The sequence below is a fragment of the Ailuropoda melanoleuca genome, chromosome 3 (assembly GCF_002007445.2).
Source record: "Ailuropoda melanoleuca isolate Jingjing chromosome 3, ASM200744v2, whole genome shotgun sequence".
Lineage (NCBI taxonomy): Eukaryota > Metazoa > Chordata > Mammalia > Carnivora > Ursidae > Ailuropoda > Ailuropoda melanoleuca.
This window is the reverse complement of record NC_048220.1, coordinates 27,472,719-27,498,016: the sequence shown is the minus strand read 5'-3', so window position 1 is coordinate 27,498,016 and position 25,298 is coordinate 27,472,719. Positions and strand designations below refer to the sequence as shown.

General features: G+C 43.9%; 1 protein-coding gene, 1 long non-coding RNA gene and 2 other non-coding genes across 5 annotated transcripts in view; 1 reads left to right on the top strand and 3 right to left on the bottom strand.

Annotated features, from left to right (window-relative positions):
• MATR3 (matrin 3) overlaps nt 1-9,824 on the bottom strand; it is a 45,864-nt gene extending 36,040 nt beyond the window's left edge. For both annotated transcript variants that reach the window (XM_034656091.1, XM_034656093.1), the window contains exons 1-4: nt 9,707-9,824; nt 8,305-8,342; nt 6,946-7,022; nt 6,065-6,140 (exon numbers count right to left, since the gene is read on the bottom strand). The gene's annotated coding sequence lies outside the window, so the exon portion shown is untranslated. The remainder of the gene's footprint in view (nt 1-6,064; nt 6,141-6,945; nt 7,023-8,304; nt 8,343-9,706) is intronic.
• LOC117801665 lies at nt 6,225-6,425 on the bottom strand. Its single transcript, XR_004624413.1, has one exon. It is a non-coding gene; the product is annotated as a small nucleolar RNA SNORA74 (small nucleolar RNA).
• Nucleotides 9,825-10,488: 664 nt separating the features above from the next.
• Nucleotides 10,489-15,944, top strand: LOC117801472. Its single transcript, XR_004624033.1, has 3 exons — nt 10,489-10,811; nt 11,130-11,183; nt 15,298-15,944. It is a non-coding gene; the product is annotated as an uncharacterized LOC117801472 (long non-coding RNA).
• Nucleotides 15,945-24,849: 8,905 nt separating this feature from the next.
• LOC117801724 lies at nt 24,850-24,956 on the bottom strand. The gene has a single exon (XR_004624459.1). It is a non-coding gene; the product is annotated as a U6 spliceosomal RNA (small nuclear RNA).
• Nucleotides 24,957-25,298: the final 342 nt, after the last annotated feature.

The window sequence follows — 25,298 nt, the reverse complement described above, 5'->3', positions numbered from 1 at the left end:
TTTAAATAGTTGCACACTAGGTTACATCTTTAGAGTCCAAGAGCAAACGCTTTGGAAATCAGACACCTTTGTTTTCATGATTTTTTTTTTGTTTCAAACAGTTAAAGAACAAAACCAGCGCTGCTGATACCCTCAGTTACTGTGGTAATCTTGAAAAGCAGGATATGTATTTTGGATACATTTTGATACACAGATATTAATATGTACCAGCTGAAGGTCTTTAGTCAGCTGTCAGCCAAATTGAGGCTGCTTGGCTGTAAACCTTGAGAAGCTGGTGAATAATACCTTCCAAAGGACCCTTATGGGCATATGCATCTGACTATCTAGCTCTGTGGGGAGCCATGGTGCAAAGACACATGCAATGCATATTCAGACACTCAGGCAAGGTGGCTTCTCTGCAGAAGGGCTGTCTGAGCTAAGGTATCAAAGGAGACAAAGTGGAGAAGGAAGATGGAACCAGAAAGGGAACAGGATGTGCAGAGATCTATTAGCAAAAGGCTTATCAAGGACTGAAAGAAACCAGTGTGGCCAGAAGGGAATATGAAGGTGGTAAAGATGAGGAGGTGAGAGGGGTAAAGGTTAGACTGTGTAAGGCCTGATAGGCCATGTTAAAGTAAGCAGGGATTCTGTCTTATCCATCACTCACCCCCCAATGTCTAGCAGAGTTCTATTTAAAAAGGCTATAGGGGCGCCTGGGTGGCACAGTGGTTAGGCCTCTGCCTTCGGCTCAGGGCGTGATCCCGGCGTTATGGGATCGAGCCCCACATCAGGCTCCTCTGCTAGGAGCCTGCTTTCCTCTCCCACTCCCCCTGCTAGTGTTCCCTCTCTCGCTGGCTGTCTCTATCTCTGTCGAATAAATAAATAAAATCTTAAAAAAAAAAAAAAAGGCTATAAACCCATGAAAGGGGTGAATTAAATGACAGTCTTCTGATTAAGATGTGTAATTAGCATAGGTCATTGTCTTCCTCTAACTCAGCCCTGGAGATTACACAAACAAGAAGTTAGAGATCTGATATAATTAAATATGAAGAGCCCTTGGAGGAACTGATCATGATTGGGTCCTACTATAGAGGGGTAAGAAATGGAACGCTAGTGGAGAGAAGGGCAGAGCGCCACGAGAGTAGGGGTAGTAGAGGCTGGGACAGAACTTTTCTGTTCTGCCTTTTCCCCTCCTTCTCATCGCTTCACATCTTTCACTGGCAGGGTGGCCAGCATACTGCCCCTGGAGTTCTCCTCCACAGTATTACAACTGAGGAGAAAGAAAGGAAGTTCCACTAGTTGCTACTCTGGGGGAAGCCCAGATTCTTATGCAGAGGCTTTATGCATTGAGGACATCTCCACCCTCCAACCCATTCCTACACTAGAGCCCGGGGTTGGCTCCTCCCTTCTACAAGCTGCTGATAAAAAGTTCCATCCTCCACTGTGAGCTCATCGGGTAAAAACAATCAACTACAGCATCCCCTATGAAAGAAACAAGGTCAACCATTATTCTAGATGAGAGAGAAGAAACAACTATAGAATAAAAGGGGTTGAATATTAAAAATGGAACGTTTATAAAATATGGGGGACAGTGAAGGATCCTGGTTACACAGTTCATTGTTCTACCACCAGACAGGGCCTAGAAACAACAGCACCTCAGTATCAAGAGCATATCTAGTGCCCAGATCTTGTTCCTTAACGTCATTCACCAGTAAAGGAACCAGGGGCCCTGGACAAATGTTTGACACTGATATAGGAAAGATACAAGATGAGTATGGAGCATCTTAATAGTGCCATAAAGTGAGAAGCACTTAAAAACCAAAACCCCACAATGATGGAGGCATACTGAAGGGATACAGTAGCCAAACAAAGAGCTCCCAAAGGCCAAAGCTGGAACACTGAACAAAATAAAGTATTATTGGACTACTTCCCAAAGTATAACAGAAATATCCATGGGTTCATAGTGGTATAAATAAATTGAATGAGAGAGCAATTTATTTCTTAAGAATTCCAAGTAGCCTATGTAGATATTCCACCTTCAAAGAGAGCACAACTCCTGTCTTTTTAAGTTTGTGTTGCACATAGTAATTTCATTCCAAAGCACACAGAATCGGGTCAGGGGGAGTAACTCTACAGTAGAGAAATTTGGCAAGACAAACCCCAGCCAGCTGATCAAGGTTAACAGCAACAGTAATAAATCATCTTGATACAAAAAGAGAATGGAAATTTACCTCTATGGTCTTCCTCTCAAAAATCCCTTAAGCCCAGCTTAATCATGAGAAAAACTCAATCCTAATTGAGGGACTTTCTACAAAATACCTGACTCAAATTCAAGGTCATCAAAAACAAGCAAGTCTAAGAAGCTGTCCTAGCTAAAAGGAACCTAAGGAGGGGTGCCTGGCTGGCTCAGTTGGTAAAGCATGTGACACTTAATCTCAGGGTTGTAAATTTGAGCCCCACACTGGATATAGAGGTTACTTCAGAAAAAAATCTTGAAAATAATAATAAGTAAAAAATAATCTTATAAAGGAACCCAAAGAGATATAACTAAATGTAATATCCTCAATGAGATCTTGGAACAGACAAAGGATGTAAGGTAAAAACTACGGAAATGTGAATAAAGTATGGACCTAGGTAACAGTAACGTATCCATATTAGCCCACTAATTGTGATAAATGAACTATACTTACGTAAAATGTTATCAGAGGAAACTGGGTGTAGGGTACGTGAGAATTCTTTGTACTTTGTACTATCTTCACAATTTTTCTGTAAGTCTACAATAATTCTAAAATAAAATAAATTTCAAGGTCCATTTATCAGCCTTTTCTGAGGTAGTAGTTAAGTCACCCTTAACAAGTAGTACAGGATGCTCTCGTACTCCAAAGGGCCTTTACTGGAGAGCAGGGAGGGCCAAAGTAACAGGCTTCCTTGAGCCAGGACTTAGGATGCTAAACTGACAAATATATGACCCAGCAAACTGGCTTATTGTTTCTAAATAGCAATAAAGAGAAAGAATTGCTAAGCAGACATTCTAAGTATTACAGTTAATTTGTTAATTCAGTGAAATTGTTTTCCAAGAGAATATTGACAGGTCCATTAACTGGAGGTGTTCATAAAGCCCTAATTAGGCAACAAGATTCAAGGAGTCATTGTCACTCTTTTAAGTACTTAATTAGTTGCTCTTACGGGATTGTTTTTTCTTTTGTGTGAATTCCTAGGCAGTGATCCACCTTTCTTTGTCCCTTTGGGGCCTGCACAATTTATTTCTCTGGGGTTTTATTTTCCTGATTACAATCTGAGACATGATCTACAATTTTAATGCAAAAGTCCACTGAGAGCAGTTTCAACCCTGAAGGAAAGGAATTAAATTACGGATAGGCACCAGGGATGGTCTACTCAATACTTCCGTCTCCCTACCCACCCAGTTTTAGTTATTCCTTAGTATGGCATAGGACTGAGCCTTGAAACTTGGGCAGGACAACGAAAAGGGTCACTGTGTCTGACTGCTACCTATAACAGGAGGTGGTAGCTTGGGGTTAAATAGTTACTTTGAAATATTTTACTTCATCTTGTACCTCATCTTCTTTTATTTCCTCACCAGGAAAAAAAATAAGTCAGCAGGGAGTAGTAGGTGACTAATTAACTTCACTTATCAACTAGGAAATCCCATTACATTATTTTAATGCGCATGATTAAGCCACTGAAATCTCCTGGGGTATTGAATACAGGCGTAGACATCACTGAATCATCCATGCAACAAAGAGGCACCCTCCCTGCACCCGGGTAGCCTTAACAGTGGTCAGGAAGGCAATCTGTATGCTCAGAGAAGCTTACCATCCCAGATTTTAAACCGTGACTTCATGACAAAGTTTTTCTCCTTCCTTAGGGACCATTTCTATTTCACTACCTAGTGCTGAAGCCGTGATCAGGCTCTGCTGGAAATGAAGACTGCCTTTCTTTCTTAGAACCTCTCCTTCAGGTATACATTAAAAATGGAAGAGAACCACTATGACAAAAGTAAGCGGTGCAAAAAGTACACACGACAAACTCCAAACACAAGAAATGAGGACTATTCTAGTCTGGAGAATTTACTAAGGTCATCTTAGTCCTCTAAAAGAGGTACAGTTTAAGGCTGAATGGTAAAGACCTGCTGTAAGGCAAAGGTATTGATAACGTGGAATTTTTCAGAGACATGTTGGTACTGGCCCTGAACCTGTCACTAATGAGCTGTCAATTCTCAAGGACTGAATTTCATTTTCTAGAACAGGGATTGGCAAACTCTAGCTCACAGGCCAATTTTAGCCTGCCAATCTGTTTTGAAAAGCCCTCAAGCATAGAATGATTGGGGGAAAATTTTTAGTTATAACACTGAAAACTAAAAAATTCCAATTTCAGTGTTCATTAATAAAGTTTTATTGGAACACATCAATTCTCACTTGTTGACATATTACGTCTACGGATGCTTTCATACTGCAAGTGGAGAATTGAGTAGTTACAAAAGACTCTATGGTGCACAAGGCTAAAATATCATCTGGCCTTTTACACCAAGTTTGCCAACCCCTGTTCTAGAACAGCAGTGTATAATAAAACTTTCCATATTGGTGGAAATGTTCTAAGCTGTCCAATATGGTAGTCACTAAATACTGAGATGGATAGCCAGAGTTAATTTTTGTCAGTTGAAATAGTCTCATGTATTGTACAGCACAGCTCTAGAAAACGAGACCTTAGTTTAAGCCTTGGACTTTAGCTCAAGTATCTGCTAATATTCTCATACTCTAAATATTTTAGAACTCTTCAGTTTTTCTACCTGTAAAGAAAACCTCAGTTTTTAAAAAAAATTTCTTTCTTTCTTTTGAAGTAAGCTTTACAAACAACGTGGGGCTTGAACTCAGGACCCTGAGATCAAGAGCTGCATGCTCTTAAAAAAAAAAAGTCGCATGCTCTATGGATTGAGCTAGCCAGGAGCCCCAAGAAAACTTTATTTTATAATTTTCTTTACTCTCACACTACTACCATATTCTCACCATTTCTGACACCAGATGTGTGTGGGTTTTCCCCCACACCAAGCAAATCTTTGTCACCAGCGGGTGTCCTCCAGTTTCACTCAATACACCTGGAGTATCATCATATCCCACAGGTTAAGGGCACAGTCCAACAAGACTGCCCCTCCCTCATGTCAGATGCCAATCACAAGTCCAGATTATTACCTGTGCTTCTGACCAGCCTCTGATATAAATCAGAGGTTCTCACAAACCCCCCCTTAAGTTTGATTAATTTGCTAGAGTAGTCTCAGAACTCAGGAAAATGGTTTCCTTACTGTTTATCAGTTTATTTTATTTTTTAAAGATTTTATTTATGTGTCAGAGAGAGAGAAAAAGCACAAGCCGGGTGAGCAGCATGCAGAGGGAGAAGCTGAGCGAGGAGCCCGATGCAGGAATCAATCCCAGGACCCTGGGATCGTGACCTGTGTCAAAGGTATATGCTTAACAGACTGAGCCACCCAGGTGTCCCTACCAGTTTATTTTAACAGGATATGAGAAAGGCTACAGATAAACATCCAGATGGGAGATGCACAGGGCAAGGCTATGTGGAAAGGGTCGCCGAACTTTCACCCTTCTCTGGCTGCACTACTCCCCCAGCCCTCCTAAGTGTTCACCAACCTATAAATTCTCTTAAACCCCACACTACTGGGATTTTTCTGGAGGCTTCACCATGTGCGAATGATTAACGCCATTTCCGGCCCCTTTCCCCTTTCTGAAGAATGCAGGTGGGGCTGAAATGTCCAAGCTGCTAATCATTGCTTGGCCTTTCTGGCGACCAGCCTCATTAGAACAAGACATTCCAATCACCCAGGAAATTCCTGGATTTAGGAGCTCAGTATCAGGAATCAGAGTCAAAGACCAAATATTAGAACAAAAGATGCTCTTAGTGTTCTTATCACTTAGTAAATTTTAAGAGTTTTGGGAACTCTGTGCCAAGAATGGGAGCCGAGGCCAAGATATATTTTTTCTATTATTTAACACCCCCCATCTGAGCTGAAACAAGTTAATGAGAACCTACACGACAAAAGAACTATAAACGTTACCTATCCTGATGTCACATAGGGCTGTCAGACATCTAATGTCCTGATGGAGGCAGATTTCTCACTCAGGTAAAGGCATCTAGGATTCAAAGAGGAAAGGAATGACAAGCTATCCATAAGACAGGGTCCTTTCCTCAAAGAAAAAAAACCCGAAAACAAAAAACCTGTTTGCACCCAGACTAGGAGCAACTCCACAGGAGGAGTTACTCCACTCTCAGAGGTGCAAAACACTGCCCAAGAGTACTCAGCCACAACACCAAAACAGTGCTTGGAGCCAGACCTCAATAAAGGCAGCATTTGCTCTTCCAACAGTGTAACACCACCCAAGGCATCACACTAGCCTGGACAGCTGACAACTGCTGGGTGATTCCCAAAACAGCTTTTGGTGTTTCAGATACGCAGACACCCCAAGCAGAAGATATGAATATAGGTATCCTCATGAATTCAGTGTTGACTGCAAACCAGGAGCCTGGAAGCACTGATGGTAGACTTTGCTGCCAAGCCCTTTAAACAAATAGGAAACAAGAACTCCTTCCCCATGCCTTCAGTCATTTTGTTCAACATTCAGGGAACTCCTGCTATGTGCCAGGCACTATGACTGGGATCTAGCAGTGAACACGCGAGATACACCGTCCTTTTTATCCTGGACTTTACAGTCTTTTACATTCCTCAGATGGAATGATAGAGATAATCTCAGAGATCCTACACGCCCTCAGACCATAACCACCAAAATCCCACTTAGCATTTCACTGCTCAGAGGCCAAATTTGTTGGGGGGCAAATATAGGTGATTTTACCTCCCAATTGCTTCCTGATGGATACCAACAAGGAAACACGCCTGCCCCACGGGAGGTAGTCACTGTTGGAATGAATAGGGACATTTACCTGAGAATGTCATACAGACCGTTCACCAGCCACTACTCTCTTCAGGAGGGCCAAGGATGCCCTACTTTCAGGTCATCCTAAAAAAGAAAAATATTTCACCATTCAACACCCTCCTGAAGCTGCTTTTCTGTAGAAACAGAAATAATGCTGTTTATGATTTACCCTATTTTCAATATCCTCCAGAATTATTTTATTTCCCATTATCTTTTTCTTGCCTATAATTACCATTAAAGCTAACCAATCCCCCAAATCCTCTAGATATCACTACTCCTAAGACACCATATGTAAAAGGCTATTCACAATGAACGTCTGACGTATTCACACAAAGCACTCAACATTTAGCTAAGTGAACCCTTTTTAGGGAAAGCCAATGGATAGAACAAAGCTAGCTTTTATAAATAAATAACTCCCCTGCCTCCTAACAATCTCACCAGTTCCTCCTCTAGAATGTAGATGTCACTTTTCACAGAAGCAGCAACTAAGTCAGCCCTATTGGACAATCTCCAGCATCACCCTGAGTGATAAGTGTTTGACTAGAACTGAGAAGCATCTCTTCTCAGAAAGTTAGCAATCCAAAATAAAATCACTACAAAAAGGGACCCAGTATTTACTGCTCCAAAGGGGCAACAACTCTGCTCACTCCTGAAAATCAGTAAGAAACCAACAAAAATATTGTGTCAGCCTAAAGCAGAAATTAGTATGGTTGTAGCTAGGCCTACTGCCTAGAGCCTCTCAATCTATTGGCATTTTTACATTTTATTAAAGAGCTAGAGAAGAATGCCCACAATTTTAAAGCAAATTCACATCAACATTTCCCTAATCAGGCATTCCTATAGGTAACTGCATCTAGAAACCCCCTACAAAGGGATTAGTATGACTAGCTTTGTATGGTGCAGGAGTGGGGCCAGGCAGTTTGATTTCAGTGAAAAACTGCAAAAATCCCATTGACTTTTTTCCCTGTCCTTCCGAGCACTTGGTAGGCACTCAAAACATAAAAAGGTGACTTTCTCCCTCTACTTCTACATTCCTCATGGCTTGATTACCTTTGTTCTGTTTCCAAGATATGACTCATGTAACTTCGTACTAGCCAAACCTGTTGAACGAGAACCACTCAAAAAGATCTGGATTTTTAGGTTTCTCCCTGCAAAGTCATACCCTTACAGATTTAACCTTAACAAATAAACAATTATGCTGGCATCCTGGTATAGTTAACAACAGAGTTGGCATGAACCGGGCCCAGAATGCCAACCAGCTATCGGCTGCTGTTCTCCCAGCAGTGTAACACTTGCCTAGGTACGTGGCAACCTAGGCAGCTGCCTACAGCTGGGGCCGAAGGCAGGGTAATGAAGTTGCACTCACCTGGGGCTGCCTCTGTCCAAAGCCCACGGCTGTCCTCTCTGCAATCAAAGCACTCTAGGTTAGAGTCAGCCAACAGTAGTGAACACTTCTGTGAAGTTCAAGACCTCTGCCCACAAACCCCATAATTTATTTGATTCATAGAAACAGACAACAAAACAAAAAGCTTTTCCTTGGTTATATTTCTTGGTTAGCTTTATTTTCTCATGTCATTTGTTACCCATGTGCCACAGCAACTCAACAGGTGCATTTTTAAAAACATTTTTTTAAATTTTTAAAAGTAATTCTCACCCAGCATGGGGCTCATATTTACAAGCCCCCCCCCCGCCCCAGATCAAGAGCTGCATGCTCTAGTGACTGAGCCAACCAGGGGCCCCTCAACAGCAGCATATTAATGGTCTAGTCAACAAGTAGAAGGAAGCTTGGCTCTATCACTTAACAGCTAAGTAACTTAACCTCTCTGTACCTCTCAGTCTCATTTGTAAAATGGGAATGTTATCAATGGTACTCTGTACACAAGCTGGTTGTTAGACCTAAAAAGAATACATATTAAGACCAAGGATATCTAGTATAGAGTATGTGGTCAATAAAAACTTGCGGTTATCAAGAACTACATTCCAGGCAAGGAGATTATGAATAGGGGGAATAGAAGGAGAAAAGTTAATTTGGGAGAGCAATGGGCAGTGAAAATCAGAAAGGCTGGTTAAAACTAGATTGGAGAGGATATGGATTAGGAGACCTTTTGAAGAACAATAACTGCAGTACTTTAGAAAAACAGGATGTGATAATGGATATGAAAGAAACTGGAAACAAGCTGCCATTCCTGCCAACGACCTCAACTTTTGGTTGAAAGCAGTAACCAAAATGTTTGCAAGAATGTTAATAAACATTCCTACCCATTGTAATTTACCTTACTTACATAAGATTAGGGTATCTAAAACAATACATTTTTCCAGCCATGCTCTAATTTCACTCTTAAACAACACCAAACAATTGAGAGAAAAAGTAAAATAGAGAGGGCTCATTGTTCAGATCTAAAAATGAATCTTAAAACAGCCTGCCCCGTTTACGGGCTTGGGTTGAACGACCTCACCGAGCTCCACCCGGACACGTGCTCATCACAAATCTTCCCCAGTCCCTGGCCCTGGCGCCAGGCGCCTGGGAAGTGAGGCTCGCTCGGACCAGATCTACGTGACTCTCCAAGGACAAGAGGGATGGTAGAAAACAGAAGACGACTCTAGAACTACACTCTCCCAGCTACATTTCAAGATGCCCTCCAAACCCGGGATCATGATGTAACGAACCCCAATTTCGTCCCATGCCTCGGAAGAAGCCTCCCCACAGCTACCTCTTGTCCCGAACTAGTAAACCTCCAAGGCTTCTCCCCACTTGGCCCTTAACTCACCCGCACGTGTCTGGAGCTCGAACGAGGTACTCCCGCCGGAGCAGAGGCCGCAGGGGAAAGGACAGCCCGGAGCCGAGGGGAGCCCCGCCCCGGGGCGGATACTGAGCGGGCCCTCAGTGGGCGGGGCCCGGAAGCCCCGCCCAGGAAAGTCCGGGTTAGAAAAATGCGGGAGCCGTGGCAGAGGTGAGCGTACTCCTCAGAGAAGCTAGCACCTCACGATAGAAAGGGTAGACTCTGCATGAGGGCTACACTTATTTGACTCCCATCCGTTTGTTACTTACGGATGGGAGGGGGCGTTGGGTTTGGACGTGCTGAAGACTAAACTTGGTGTGTCTTAAGGGGGCCCGTGCTTCCTCCCGGCCCGCACGCAGCGCCCGCCGGGAGGCGGTTCCTCGCTCGTGTGGCGCCTTTGGGTTCCTGCAGGCGCAGCTCACGCTTTTTTTCCACCTCCCGCTCAGATCTTTTCTCACACTTTTTTCCGGTAGGGTTCTTCCTCGGCTGATGGCTCGCCCACCCACACAGGTCACCTTAGTTATCGGGCTCTCTCCAGAAGATTTTCGGGCAGATTATGCCTGGCATTCCTCCAGCTCAGCCCTATGGGCAGCATCCCTGGTGCCCTACAGTGGGATCCGTAGCTCAGTTGCAGTCGCTGAAGAATACTGGCTTTCTCTGCCAGAATTGGCCTTGCATCGTGGCACAGTCAGCCAAAGAGGCCACATCTTGAGTTTAGACAGATTGCCCACCAGTTTATCAGTATTTCTTTTGAACACTAAACTTCTCCCATTAGCTGGAGTCAGTAAAATTCTGTCCTGCTGAGCAGTTGGTTAAGCTGGAGCCCCTCTCTTTCCTAGCCCCCACGGCAGCCTATCCGTTCTGCTTGTCTTTTGCACCTGGCACCTTTGCCAGACAAGCCCCTAGGAATCAGCCACTGCCCTTGGCATCTGCCAACATGTTTTATTATCTTCCCTCAGCTGTCCTAATGAAAGAAAACGTGCTTCTCGTGCACCCCAATCCTCACAGACCTCTGCTGAGAAAGGCCAGAGTGCAAAATTGATTCCAACTAGAGAGAGACACTATGCTCTAAGGCCAGAGAGAGACAGAAGTGGTAAGCACAAATCATCCAGTTTTGATGGCGTTGGACACAGGCTCTGGTTGGTAAAAGGCTTACATAAATACAGTAATTAAAAAAGTCACGTGAACAGTGCTGAGCTGGTAGGCAGGAGCTCTGCTTTGCAGTTAAATAGAAATGTGGCTGAAGACTGCCATAATCAATGCCTGCATCTGGCTATCACAGTGTGTTCATAAAGGAGGGTTATGAGAGCTATAAAACCCTGCAGATTGGGTGGGTAATTGTCCTGTGGAGCTCTACTAAAGGAGAAATTGCATTGACATCTCATATATTTTGCTTTCTTTTCTTCTAAAGACACAAAATGGAGAAGGAGAGCTACCGTGAGGATTCATGAAAAGGAAAGATGAGGTTTGTGTGACTATGTGCATGTGTGCTTTCAGAGAAGAGACAGGAAGTAAATGAGGCTAGGGAAATACAGGGCCTTTGGGGATAGAAGGACCAATGACCTAGTGACTACTGGATTCACAGATTAGTCAGATAGGAGGCAGGATTTGTGTGGAAGAAAGGCCAGCCATTATGCAAAGGCTGAGTGGTAGGCCACGTTGTCCTGTCATTGACAATGTAGTCAGTCACCTTTTTCAGCTATAAGGCATTCAGTGTCCTAAGGTGGAAAACCTAGATTATGATTTCTGCATTTCCTAGTTAAAAAATTCTTCATAGTCAGCCTTCTTAGCCTCTAACCTTTTAAATTCTGAATTCATTTTGGTGAGTTGATTGATGTGGTCTTTTTACCTGTAATAGCAGCTACTTTTCTACTGTGTTTCTTATTCTTTTTTTTCCCCTTACACATTTTTATTTAATGTTTCTTATTCTTGCAAAGACAACGTTGTTAGGAATAATAACAAAAAAGAAAAGGGAAAGTTTCTAGGAAAAAAAAATGCAGCCAGATGAAAGACAAAGGATTAGGGTAGGTCCATTAGCTCTGAGTTTCACCTCATAATTGGATCTGGCCCTAAGGGACACTAGGTCCCCAAACTTCTTGCATGCCTTTCCCTTTCTCCTGCATCTATACTCTCCTTGCTTACCTTCTTGAAGCCTTTTGCCCTTGAGGTTAATCCCTTTCCTCTTCTCCCTGGACAGGAACCACGAGTAGAGAAATGTTCAATCATATATTCAGTCAGTCAACCAGCATTTACTGAGCATCTACCATTTGCCAGACCCTGTTCAGGTGCTGCAGATAAAGTCAGAGCAAGAGAGATCTCTCTCCTAAAGCTTACAATCTAGTGGGGGAAAAAGACAAATAGTATATGTATCCTTGGGCAGATGTCAGAGGACAGCTAACCCGGCTGGGGGAGTCAGGGAGAGTACTAGAGATGGCAGCATTCCCTCTGGATGATCCTAAGAGCTTAGAGTTTAAGAGGGATCCCTCCTTCAACCCTGTAGTCGACTCCTCTTGCTGCTACTCTGTAATAGCTATCCAGATTAGAGTGGGACCCTGTAGTTGTCCTTGTTATTTCTCAAAAGCATGATTGATTGGCAAGGACATACAGAAATTGGAATCCTCATACGCTTCTGGTGGGAATGTAAAGTGGTGCAACTGCTTTGAAAAACAGTCTGGCAGTTCTTTTTTTTTTTTTTTTAAGATTTTATTTATTTATTTGAAAGAGAGAAAGAGAGGGAACACAAGCAGGGGGAGTGGGAGAGGAAGAAGCAGGCTTCCCACTGAGCAGGGAGCCCAATTTGGGGCTCGATCCCACCACCCCCGGATCATGACCTGAGCCAAAGGCAGATGCTTAACAACTGAGCTACCCAGACACCCCAAGTCTGGCAGTTCTTCAAATGATTAAACATAGAGTTACTTATGATTCAGCAATTCCACTCCTAGGTATATACCCAAGAAAATAAAAAGGTATGTCCGTACAAAAACTTGTACACAGATTTTCATAGCAGCATTATTCATAATAGATAAAAGGTTGAAATAACCCAAATGTCCATTAACTGACAAATGGGTAAATAAAATGTGGGCTATCCATACAGTGCAATATTATTTGGTCATAAAAAGGAATGAAGTACTAATTCATGCTACAACATGAATGAACCTTGAAAATGTTACATTAAATTAAAGAAGCCAGATCATATATTGTTTAATTCCATTTATACAAAAGTCCAGAATAAGAAAATCTATAGAGACAGAAAATAGATTAAGGGCTGCTTAGGTCTGAAGAGGAGGGGGGTGAAAGATCAAGGTTCTAGGTTTCTTTTTGAGGTGATGTTGAACTATTCTAAAATTGTGATGGTTGTACATATCTGTGAATATAATAAAAACCACTGAATTCTATACTTTAAATGGGTAAATTGTATGGCATGTGACTTACATTCCAAAAAAGCTATTAAAACTACAATGAAAAACATACTAGGAGACCTGAAAGATATGTAGTCCTGATTAAAATTGTGGTCTGCATGGTCATTGCCAATTTTAAGGTTTAGAAAGGACTTTTTATTCGGGGTCCTGTGGCCCCTCAAGTGCTCCTTCCTCAGTATACAGAGAAGTTAATGCATTTGAGTGGGCAGCATGAATAGATGCAAAGGAGTAGATTGTGCATTCCCATCCTTGTGCTCCCTGACTTCCCTCCCTCATAATGATTTGGTTCAACATTTATGGAATACCTACTGTGTACGAGACTTATGGACCTGAAGGAGACAGAGTCTCTTTATTCCTTCCAATGGCAGGCGTTAAATCATGGCTATAATGCTGTTTATATAAGCAACTAAAGCTCCTTAGAAGATAGGCAGTGGGACAGAAAGAATCGTTGCAAGGCATCTTGGGATTCTGGACTTCTTCTATAGCATGTAATGAAACATCATAATGACATCAGCTAGAGCAAGACCAATTCCCAGTCCTTCTTGATGTTGAGTAAGTTCCAAGAGTTGGCTTCCTCCTCACATGCCTCCAATCACCTCTTCATTTGGTTTCTAGACTCAATTAGTCTATTTCCATATCCTTCATTTTCTCACCAACTCCACCCCCACAATGTCCAAATTGGCCCTCCAATGCTGAAACCATTTGCCAGAAATTCATTAAGCTAAACACATGGGAAATTACAGAGGAGATTTCACTTGTCACTTAGGCTCAAATATAGAAAGTAATTTTAAAAGGACAGTGGCAAGAGGCTATTTTTATCCTGCTTGTTTGTGCTGAGTTTTCTTATCTTGCTGTCTCTCAATCTCTTCCTAGCTACCTCTCTTCTCCTTTAATTTAAATGTTGGCCTTTTAAATCTTTTTCTCAGATTCTCTTATCTTGTTTTACAGAGTCTTCTCTTTCTGTCCTCATCATTCATTCAGTCAACACATACTAAGTCTCTACCACGTGGCAGGCCCTGTGGTAGGCACTAGGAGAGATGCAGTGATGAATAAGACAAACGTGGTCCTTACCATGATGGAGATTATAGTCTGATGAGGCAGGTGGACATCAGGAGGAGTGAGTTCAGATTTGGTCACAGCAAAGACTTGAGGGAGTTATTTGCACTTTTCTGATGTTAAGTGTACCTTCCAGTAAATGGGCATCCGAAAATAGTCAGAATCCCAGCGTGTTTGTGGGGTTAGGGAATAAACCTAATATATCACAAGGAATGGAAAGAAACCAAAGATCCAGGTTTCTGTATGATACAGTCAAGCCCCCTGGATAGAGAGAATATGGATTTGGGAGTCAGATGTTGGTGAGATTCTAGCTCCACCACCTTACATGTCAGCTATTTGACTTTAGGTGAGCTCTGGACATCAGTACTTTCACCTATAAAATGGGAATTATAATCTCTACATTTTAGGTTGTTGTGAAAATGGAATGAGATGTCTTATATAAGGGACCAGGCAGGTGCTCAACCTGTTACTTCCTTCCTTTCTCATCACCTCCCTATCCCCACTTTGAATCACACAGTTGGAAAAAAAAAAAAAAGAGCCCAGTCTCCCGGTTGGTGGGAAATGGGGTTCCTCAAATAATATTCACCAGTCATATGCCCAGAGAGATGGGTTATAACCATGTTGATTAGTATAGGTTGCTCTGTACATGCAACTTAGGACAGTCAAATCACTCCTTCTTCTGGGGTAAGGGAAAAGCAGTAACAAATGAAGTTATAGGAAAAAGACTGAAATGAGATGTAACAAAGGACTTCCTAGCCATGAGGGCTGAAAGTGCGAGTGGATGCCATCCTTTTCGGTTAGTATGTGGACTGGGCTGGGGCAGGCCTATCTGGAGGTTGAGAATAAACCTGCCCACCTCTCTTCTCCCACTTAGCTTAGGGAGTCTTCGTGGGAGGAACTGCAGCTCCTCTCCCTTTCCTGAGCCAGGCGTGCTGGGGCCGGCGGGGGGGGGGGGGGGGGGGCGGCGGTGATGGAGATGAACGCTGCCAAGAAGGCTATTGCTCGTTAGGAAAGGGAAAATGGCAGCTGCTGTTTCAGGCACTTAATAAGTACACTAAATTGAGAAGCTGCTGATTTAGTTTACCTGATTCCTCCCTGATAAAGGAGAAATCTCTTCAATCAGAGGTTTCTTGAAGCTGAAAAGGAAGCCTGAGCTCCAACTGCGGAAATTGGCAGAGGCAACGCTCAGAGGAATAAGCTGGGCTCCGTGGGCAGCACCAGGATTCTTGGATTCCTCCCCCACCCTCCAGCCCTGGGAAATTTCAGCTTGCCTTTGTTCTGCAGGGTTCTTTTCAAAGGGGATGAGTTTAGTTGTCCTTGTCTCCCTTCACCAACGTTTTTCTTTCTTCTTCCTTTTCCTTGTTCTCCCTTTCCCTCCATCCTCTCTTCCCTCCTCCTTTTTCTTTTTCTCCTCCTCCTCCCTCCTCTGAATCTCCGTTTCAGCTGTTAGATCTCATTGCCCACCCCACTGGGATTTCTGTTTCAGGAACTTTAGAATTCTTTCTTGATCTAAAGTAGCAATACCATCCTGACAACACAGGCGCTGCTCTGTGTGTATTCGTAGAGATCAAGACCAAGTTTAGTTAGGTGCTTTAGGAAAAGACCTTTCCTGCGGGATTTTCAGAGCCTTTCATATGCTAATGGTGTGAATGTCCAAGGAGAGTCATTGGAATACTGGAACCCAAATTTCCCAGACCTTTTTGACCTTTTTATCTCCCCCAACCCCAAAGAGTATATCCTGAGACACATGACATGGCCTTTGGAAAACATTTCAGAAGTATATATATTAGATTTTTTAAAAATAGTGCAGGGGCGCCTGGGTGGCACAGCGGTTAAGCATCTGCCTTCGGCTCAGGGCGTGATCCCGGCGTTCTGGGATCGAGCCCCACATCAGGCTCTTCTGCTATGAGCCTGCTTCTTCCTCTCCCATTCCCCCTGCTTGTGTTTGCTCTCTCGCTGGCTGTCTCTATCTCTGTCAAATAAATAAATAAAATCTTTAAAAAAAAATAAAAATAGTGTAACATTCATTATTTGATTTCTACACCTACACTATAGGGAGGTTATAATAATCTCACTTTACAGATGAGTAAAACTGAGGCTCAGAGAGTAATACATGCCTCTCTTATAGTAATGTAGCAAGCCAGCAAGCAACAAAGCTAGGTCTTGTTATTTATGGCTCTAGTATCTCTGCACTGCCTTACACTGCATTTAAATATAATATACATGTGACATCATAACTTGGCATGTGATATATGATATGGCATCTAGGAGATACACATGCTATAATTGATGAATTATGACATTTTCCCCCATTCAACTGCATATGTATCGCACACCTGTTATGTGCCTCACTAATCACTAGTCCAGGTGCTAGGGCTAGAGAAGTGACCAAAATAGACAAAAACACGAATTATTGACTTCATGGAGCTTACATTCAAGGCGGGAGATAAAAATTATAAGATGGGGCACCTGAATGACTTAGTCAGTTAAGTGTCTGTCTTCAGCTCAAGTCATGATCTCAGGTCCGAGCCCCACATGGGGCTCCCTGCTCAGCAGGGACTCTGCTTCTCCCTCTACCTCTGCCACTCCCCCTGCTTGTGCTCTCTCTCTCAAGCTCTCTCTCTCAAATAAATAAATAAAATCTTTAAAAAAATTATAAAAAATATATAAAATATATTTTATTATATATGTTATATAATCATAAGGGCTAAGGCTAATAACAGGGAAAAGAATAGGTAAGTGTGGGAGCCACAGTTCAGGTGTGCAGAGGGTCAAGGAAAGCTTGTAAATGTGAATACAGACCTCAAGGAGATAAGGGAGTGACCGACCCGTGCAGATATTTAGGGGTAGGTGGGCGGGGGCTCCAGCAGAGAGAAAAGCAAATTCAATGGGCCGGAGTGAAGCAGGAGTGAGCTGAGCTGGGGAGAGGGTAGAGTAGAAGGAGATGAGTTAAAGTCGGGGTAGGGTCCACATATTAGATCTTGTAAAGAAATGAAGTGATATAATGCAGATGACATGTCATGATATTATAATAATAATACCATATGACAGATTTGTTGTGTTGCTGCATGATAAATTGCCCCAAACTTCGAACATTTATCTCAGTTTCTGAGGGTAAGGAAAGGGAGTAATTCAGCCGAGCTGGCTCAGGGTCACTCATGACTTTGCAGCCAGGCTGCCTGCCAGGGCTGGAGTCATCTGAAGGCTTTCTAAGAGGATCTGCTTGAGTCTCACTCATGTGGCTGTTGACAGAAGGCCTTAGTTTCTTACCACAGGAGCCTCTCCATAGGGCTGCTCGCAACGTGGCAACTGGCTTCCTTAGGGTAAGTGATGAGGGAGAGAGGCAGACAGACGGAGGGAGAGAGGGACGTGAAGAAGGGAGCCAGAGTCTTTTATAATCTTATCTTGGAAATTACACACCATTACTTCTGTCATATTCCACTGGCCACACAGATTAACCCTTGTACTTTGTGGGAGGGGGATAATAAGTGGGTGACTTTCAGGAGATGGGAATCATTGGGGATCACCTCAGAGGTTGGCCACCTCAGCTGGTTTGCAGGAGATTTCCTCAAGCTAACCCTTAGTTGAACAAACACCAAAAATAGGTGGCTGGCATTAGTGTGACCCCTGAAACACTGGAGCTCATAACCCTACCTGGGTTGAGGCCTGAAAAGGGACAACACAGCAGGAACGTCAGAAACCCGCTGAGAGTCTGAAGGTCTTATTTCAATTCAGCATGAGCATACCTATTTCTTCAAAGCCCCACTTTCTCTAGGCCTGGCCTCATTATTTCATTCACCCAATTAATATAACTTGGAATAATCTTACTTAAACCTGCAAAGAAAAAAAAAATGTTTTGAGAAGAGCTGTGGAACTTCAAAGAGGCAGGCTGGGACCTCTCTGGGCGATTTAATCTGGAGACAACACTGGACTTTGATGAAGGGCAGAGCCAACCTACCCATCCCTCCAGAACCCTGAGGTACCTTCCTGTGAAAGAGAGGAGTCCTGCCTTGTCTAAGGAGAACGATGACAGGGAGCAGAGCATTTGCTCCGTCTCTGACGCCCAGTACTGGGTCTGTCCACAGATAAAGACATGGCTCTTCTGAGACCTAGGTGGGCCCCCTTCCCAACTCCTGCCCTGATGGGCCTTGGTTGTACCGCCAAAGTCAGACAGTTTCCTAAATTGAGCAGCAGATGGCATCACAGCCTCAGGAGCAAGCCATGGAAGCTGCTGGCAAGAGCAGGGCTCCATTAGCAACTCAGGCTCCTGCTTGGCATCTGGGGGCTCCTGGAGATGGGGGCTGCTTCCCCAGCTCCCAGCTCAGAGGAGTTTCTGTGCCGTGCCTGCAGATTGGGATATTGTTAGGCCGGTATCTCAGAGAGCAGAGCCTGGAGCCCCCAGTTAGGAAACAGATGGTGAACACAGGGTCTTTTCTATGATCTTTTCTGAAAAAGATGAAAATCAGGGACTGATGTTCCCTGAGCAACTGCGTTTTTCCATCACTGCCTGTCCCTACTCATGAGGGTCGCAGGGAGTATATCCTGGCTTGGGGGCTGGCAGGTCCCTGGGCCAGATGGGGCCAGAGATAATTTGAGGGATCATCTAGGGAATTCCAAGAGGTCAAAATTGAATCTTTCCTGACACCTCCTGCGCCCCTCTCCAACCCCCCCAACCCAAATGAGAGGGGCAGGGCTCAGTCCTTCAGGCCTTCTGTCTCTGCCTTCGTCTCCTTCCCTGTCTGTGTGTTTCTGACTCCTCTTCTTCCTACTCTGTGTTCACTTTTCCTCTCTTTCCTTTCTCCTCAGTCATTCCTATCTATTTATGTCTTTCCCTCTGTGGATCTCTCTCTTTCTTGGTTCCAGGGTAGAGAAAAAAGCCAGTTGCCAAACTTGCTGGATGAAGTGGTTGTAGGCACTGGGCTGCAACACCATTGTCCACTCTCCTCCCTCCCACTTCCTGCTGCTGCTGGATGGCTAGTCCCATGGAGACCTGGACAAAGGAAGGTCCAGAGGTCCCCAGAGGCTGTGCTCCTTGATTTGTAGTTGTAGACAGGAAAGCCCTCAGGGGCTTCCCAGTAGAACTGAGATCCACTGAACCTCCTATTCACTAGGCACCCACATATGCCAATAGAATGTGAGCTTGAGGGCAGAGTGTCAGCTACCTTGTTCACTGCTGCATCCAAAGTATCTAGTATATAGTAGTTATTCAATAAAAATTTGTTAACAATAATGAGAATTCAGAAATAGAAGAAGATGGATGGAAGGTGAATGCTGACCTCTGCATTAAGCACTGGAGTACATTTAAGGTGCCATCCCCATCCATCAAGACAGAGGAACACACAGGGAAGCAATCACCCATAATCCAGAATAGTAACTATGAGGTGGCGGTGGTAGAAACTATAGTGGGTGCCTAAGTCCACACTGTGAAGACAGGGGAGGCTTTGTTTACTCACCAATTTAACAGTTGTTCATGGAGAGCCTACCAGTACTAGACTCTGGGTTAGAGCTGGGAAGAAGGTAGGCTCCCAAACGTAGGCTCCCAGGTGGTGTGGGAAACATGAGCAAACTGGCAGTAGCAGACCAGATAGATGCTGTCCTAGGGGAAATCATGGGCAGTGGGGACAGAAAGCAGAGACATCTCGTTTCATCATCGGTCATTCTGGGAGGCTCTTTGGTGAAGTGAGTCCAGGCTGAGACCTGCCTGAAAGGTTAGCAGAAGTCAGCCGGGGGAGAAGGAGGGAAAGAGAGTTCCAGCCAAGGGAACATTATATAGCCAAGAGAGAACAGGGAAGTTTCAAGGAACTGAGTAAAAGTGTCAGGAAATCTGGCTTGAGTACCTGTAGGGTGGTGGGCAGGGCTGGAAGATCTGAAGCAAGAGAAGTGGGAATGGGGTTGAAGAAGCACCCAAACCAGGTTGAGTTACGAGTTTACCTCCAGGGCATGGGAAACCATTTGAAAGTTTTAAGAAGGGAATTGATAAGATCAAGTTTGGATTTGAGAGAGGTTACTCTGGGTGCAGTGTGGGCACTGGATGGTGTAGGGCCAGAGAGGCATCCCAGGGACCAGTGAGGGAGGAGTCCAGGCAAGAAATGATAGCCTGAGTGATGATGACATTCCTGGGGCTGGAAGTCATGTTTGAGCCAAGCCAGAGGATACTGGGAGTTTTCCTGAAGAAAAACTTGGGGTAGAAGGGATTCTGGCATTCCAGAGAGAGAAAATGCACATGCAAAGATTTCAAGAATTTGGCATGTTTGGGGAAACACATGTGGTTATGTATTTGTAGCCTTTGAGAGGGCATGGGGGTAGGTAGAGAGAGATGAGTTAGAGAGGAGCTAACCTTTGCTGAAGAGCCCTGGAAGCCCAGGGTCAGGCCAGACCCTTTTTGTTAGAGTTGGGGAGGACAGGGTGGGTAGGTAGACTCATCCTTTCCAGACGCTCAAATTATCTGTAGAGGTTCCAGAGGATCCTGGTCCATCCAGGCATTTTCAGAACAAATGTACCACCTAGAACCTGTAAGACAAGGGCAAACCGTATATAAGGAAGTGAAGGAGGATGTGGGAACCGGAGTAAGCAAGTGGGTGAAGACAGGGAGTGAGGAGAATGGGAGACGTTTCCTGCCAGGCAGAGAGAGGATCAAGGCTGGTAAGATAGGTCCCATCGGAACCTGGAAATCCCGGTTCCAGAATAGCATGGTTCTGTACTCACTCTTCCCAGTTCTACCTCCTGACCTCAAAGACCTCCTTACAGGCATCTCCCCCAAAGAAGACATTTCCCCCTAAGAGCAGGGGCCAATTAGTGTAATGATTAAGAAATTGGGCTCTGCTTCTTCCTTAGTTTCCAACAGGGCAAATCACTCACTGGAGTCATTTTCCTTACCTGAAGTGGGGACAGTAACACCTACCTCATCAGTGCTGAAAGGTGGAAATGAGGCAATGTGAACAGAAAACTTGCACAGTGAAGGTTCTCAATAAATCTTTGGTGTTATTAAGGTTCTGGAATGAGACAAATGGAACAGGGTGGGGGGGCAGAGAGAGATAGGAAGGGATGTAAGTAAGGAGTGCCGAGTGGAAGGGGAATGAGTTCCAGTCTGTGCAGAATTCTTCAGTGGTTTCCATGGCCTATGGGACAAAATCCTCCAACCAAGCTGATTCCTGCCTACCTGTCCTGCCTCATGTCCCGTGGCTGCCAACCTCACTTGATAGACTGAACAGAATCCTACCATCTGTGATTCCCAGAACAGAGCAAGTGCTTCAGGCCTTTCCATGAGCTGTTGTGGAGAAAAAGATGCCCCTTAAACCTGTCTTCATATCAAATACTAGGAAGTGTGAGCTACCTGGAACAGATGTTGGGAAGAGACCCAGGATGTGTGTATCGTGGGGAAGGGGTGGAGGACTGCAGGAGGGAGGAGCAGAGGAAAGTTAATACGGCTCAAATGAATGGCATTTGACCCAGTACTTAGGAGAGGCAGAGGGGCAGGCAGGCCGACGTGCGTGCGTGCTTCTCTTGGTGGTGAGGCCAAGACTGGAGGAGAAGAGAGGAAAGGCAGAGGTTTAAGGGAGTCCCAGCACATGCCTGGTCTTCTACCTCCTCCCCTGATTTCTCCTTCCTTTAGGGTCTAAATTCACTAGGAGAGAATTGCAAGCCTGAAAGTTTGACCTGGGACTGACTTTCTCCTTTTAGGAGTGAAGACCCCAGGATACAAAGATCCAGTTATAATTCGGTGTGGGAAATGTATTAATGAAGAATTTGCTAAGGCTTATAGGAGCCTGTGTGCTTTCCAGAGGCAGGGAGCTGGGCCTTGGCAAAGGAATAGATTATCCAATGGGAAAGGGTTTCCAGGAGGTGAGCACAGCATGAAGGTAGGCACGTTCTGCCTTGTCCCTGTGAAGGTAACACATATTCTTCACTCCTTCTCCTTTCCTCCATCTCCAGAACTGAGCTCCTGCGCCTCCTCCCAGGCCACCCTTAGAATCATTAACTGGTAGAGCTGGAAGAAATCTTGTTGATCTTGCAGGTCATCCTGGTCTTTTGAATTTTGTATTTGGGGAAACAGAGATCCAGAGGGAAGAAGAAACTTGTGTGAGCTCTCTCAGTGGATGAAGAACTCAGTCAGATCTCGAGTTTCTGATTCATCTTTGCTTGCATTTCCGAGTTCTGCATTGTCTTAATGTCAGCCACTTTGGCCCCCATCCTCCAGAGGCTGGGTTTTGTTCTGTTTTGTTTTGTTTTGTTTTGTTTCGTTTCGTTTCTGGGTGAGGATAGAGAAGGGATTTTTATCTAACCCCCTGTTATCCAAAAAATAAAAAATAAATAACAACTACCCTTTATCAAACATTTACTCTGCATCAGGCACAGTTCTAGGTGCAGGGGACATACACTAAACAAAGTTTCTCCTTGCATGCAGCTCACATTCTAGGGTGGAGACAGAAGTTAAATAAACAAACCTGTCATGTGGTGTCACCTGATAGGTGCTATGAAGAAAATTGAGATTGGAAAGGGGGGGGTTGAGTGTGACTAGAAGGAGGCTATTTTAGATAGTTTACTCTAAAACTCAGAGGCCTGAAACAGCAATAAATTATCGTCTCACAGTTTCTGAGGGTCAGGAATTCAGAAGTGGCCTAGCTGGATCATTCTGGCTCAGGGTCTTTCTTGATGTTGCAGTCAGAATGTCAGACGGGACTGCAGTTGCCTGAAAACTTGACTGGGGCTGGAGGATTCTCTTCCAAGGATGGTTCACTCACATGGCTGTTGGCTGGACACCTCAGTTGCTCAACACATAGGTAGCCCTCCCCATAGGGCTGTTTGAGTATCCTCAAGACACGGTAGCATGTGCATGGTCTAAGAAAGCAAGGAGGAAGACACAATGCCTTTTTAAAACAATTTTTTTATTTAGGAATACTTCTAGATTTACAGACAGGTTACAAAGATAGTACAAAGAGTTCCCTTACATACTTCACTCAGCTTCCTCTAACATTAATCTCTTATATAACCATGGTACATTTCTCAAAGTCAAGAAGATTAACGTTGGTACACTACTTTTAACTAAACTACAGGCCTTATTCAGATTTCCCCAGTTTTTCCATTAATGTCTTTTCTGTTTCAGGATCCAGTCCAGGAGATCACATTGTGTTTAGTCATCATGTTTCCTTAGTCTTCTTTGATCAACAATAGTTTCCTACTCTTTCTTTATTTTTCATAATGTTTTTAAAAAGTTTTTATTATAGGGGCGCCTGGGTAGCGCAGTCGTTGAGCGTCTGCCTTTGGCTCAAGGCGTGATCCCGGCGTTCCGGGATCGAGTTCCACATCGGGCTTCTCCGCTGGGAGTCTGCTTCTTCCTCTCCCACTCCCCTGCTGTGTTCTCTTTTTTCGCTGGCTGTCTCTCTGTCACATAAATAATAAATAAAATCTTTAAAAAAAATAAAAATAAAAAATAAAAAGTTTTTATTATAATTCCAGTTAACATACAGTGTAATCTTAGTCTCAGGTGTACAATACAGTGATTCAACAATTCCATACATCACCCAGTGCTCATCACAAGTGCACTCCTTAATCTCCCCATCACCTATTTCACCGAACTCCCCACCCACCTCCCCTCTGGTAACCATCAGTTTGTTCTCTAGAATTAAGAGTCTGTTTTTTGGGGGCGCCTGGGTGGCACAGCGGTTGAGCGTCTGCCTTCGGCTCAGGGCGTGATCCCAGCGTTCTGGGATCGAGCCCCACATCAGGCTCCTCCGCTGGAAGCCTGCTTCTTCCTCTCCCACTCCCCCTGCTTGTGTTCCCTCTCTCGCTGGCTGTCTCTCTCTGTCAAATAAATAAATAAAACCTTTAAAAAAAAAAGAGTCTGTTTTTTGGTTTGTGTGTGTCTCTCTTTTTTCTCCATTGCTTGTTTGTTTTGTTTCTAAGTTCCACATTCAAGTGAAATCATATGGTATTTGTCTTTCTCTGATGAACTTATTTTGCTTAGCGTTATACTCTCTACAACTAGTCCCAGTTGTTGCAAATAGCAAGATTTCATTCTTTTTTTATGGCTGAGTAATATTCCAGTATATCTATATAGCTATATCTATATACCACATCTTCTTTATCCCTTCATCAATTGATGTACAATTGGGCTGCTTCCATAATTTGGATATTATATATATATTTTTAAAGACTATTTATTTGACAGAGAGAGAGACAGCTAGTGAGAGAGGGAACACAAGCAGGGGGAGTGGGAGAGGAAGAAGCAGGCTCCCAGAGGAGTAGGAAGTCCAATGCAGGGCTCGATCCCAGGACCCTGGGATCACGCCCCGAGCCGAAGGCAGACACTTAACGATTGAGCCACCCAGGCACCCCTAATTTGGGTATTATAAATAATGCTGCTATGAATATAGGGGTGCATGTATCCTTTTGAATTGGTGTTTTTGTTTTCTTTGGGTAAATACTCAATCATGAGATTGCTGGATCATAGGGTAGTCCTGTTTTTAACTTTTTGAGGAACCTCCATCTTGTTTCCCAGAGTGGCTGCATCGGTTTGCACTCCTAACAGTGAAGGAGGGTTCTCCTTTCGCCACATCCTCTCCAACACCTGTTGTTTCTTGTGTTGTTGATTTTAGTCATTTTGACAGGTGTGAAGTGATATTTCATTGTAGTTTTGATCTGCAATTCCCTGATGGTAAAAACATGGAACTGTTCATGAATTTGTGTGTCCTCTTTGTGAAGGGGCCATGCTAATCTTCTCTGTATCATTCCAATTTTAGTATATGTGCTGCCGAAGTGAGTACTGTTTTTCATAATCTTGACAATTTTGAAGAGTACTGATCAGGTATTATGTAGAATGTCCCTTAATTTGCATTTGCCTGATGTTTTCTCATTACCAGACTAAGGCAATCACAAAGCCTCTTATGACCTTGTCTTAGAAGTCACACACTGTTACTTTTCCTGTATTCTATTATTTTGGAAACAGACACTAAGTCAAGCCAACACTCAAGGGGGTGGGGAGAATTGAGTTCTACCTCTCGAAGGGAGGAGTATCAGAGATTTTGTGGGCATATTTTAAAGTCACCACAGGGGAGTCAAGGAAGGCCTTCCTAATACAGTGACACTTGAACAAAACTTGAAATAAG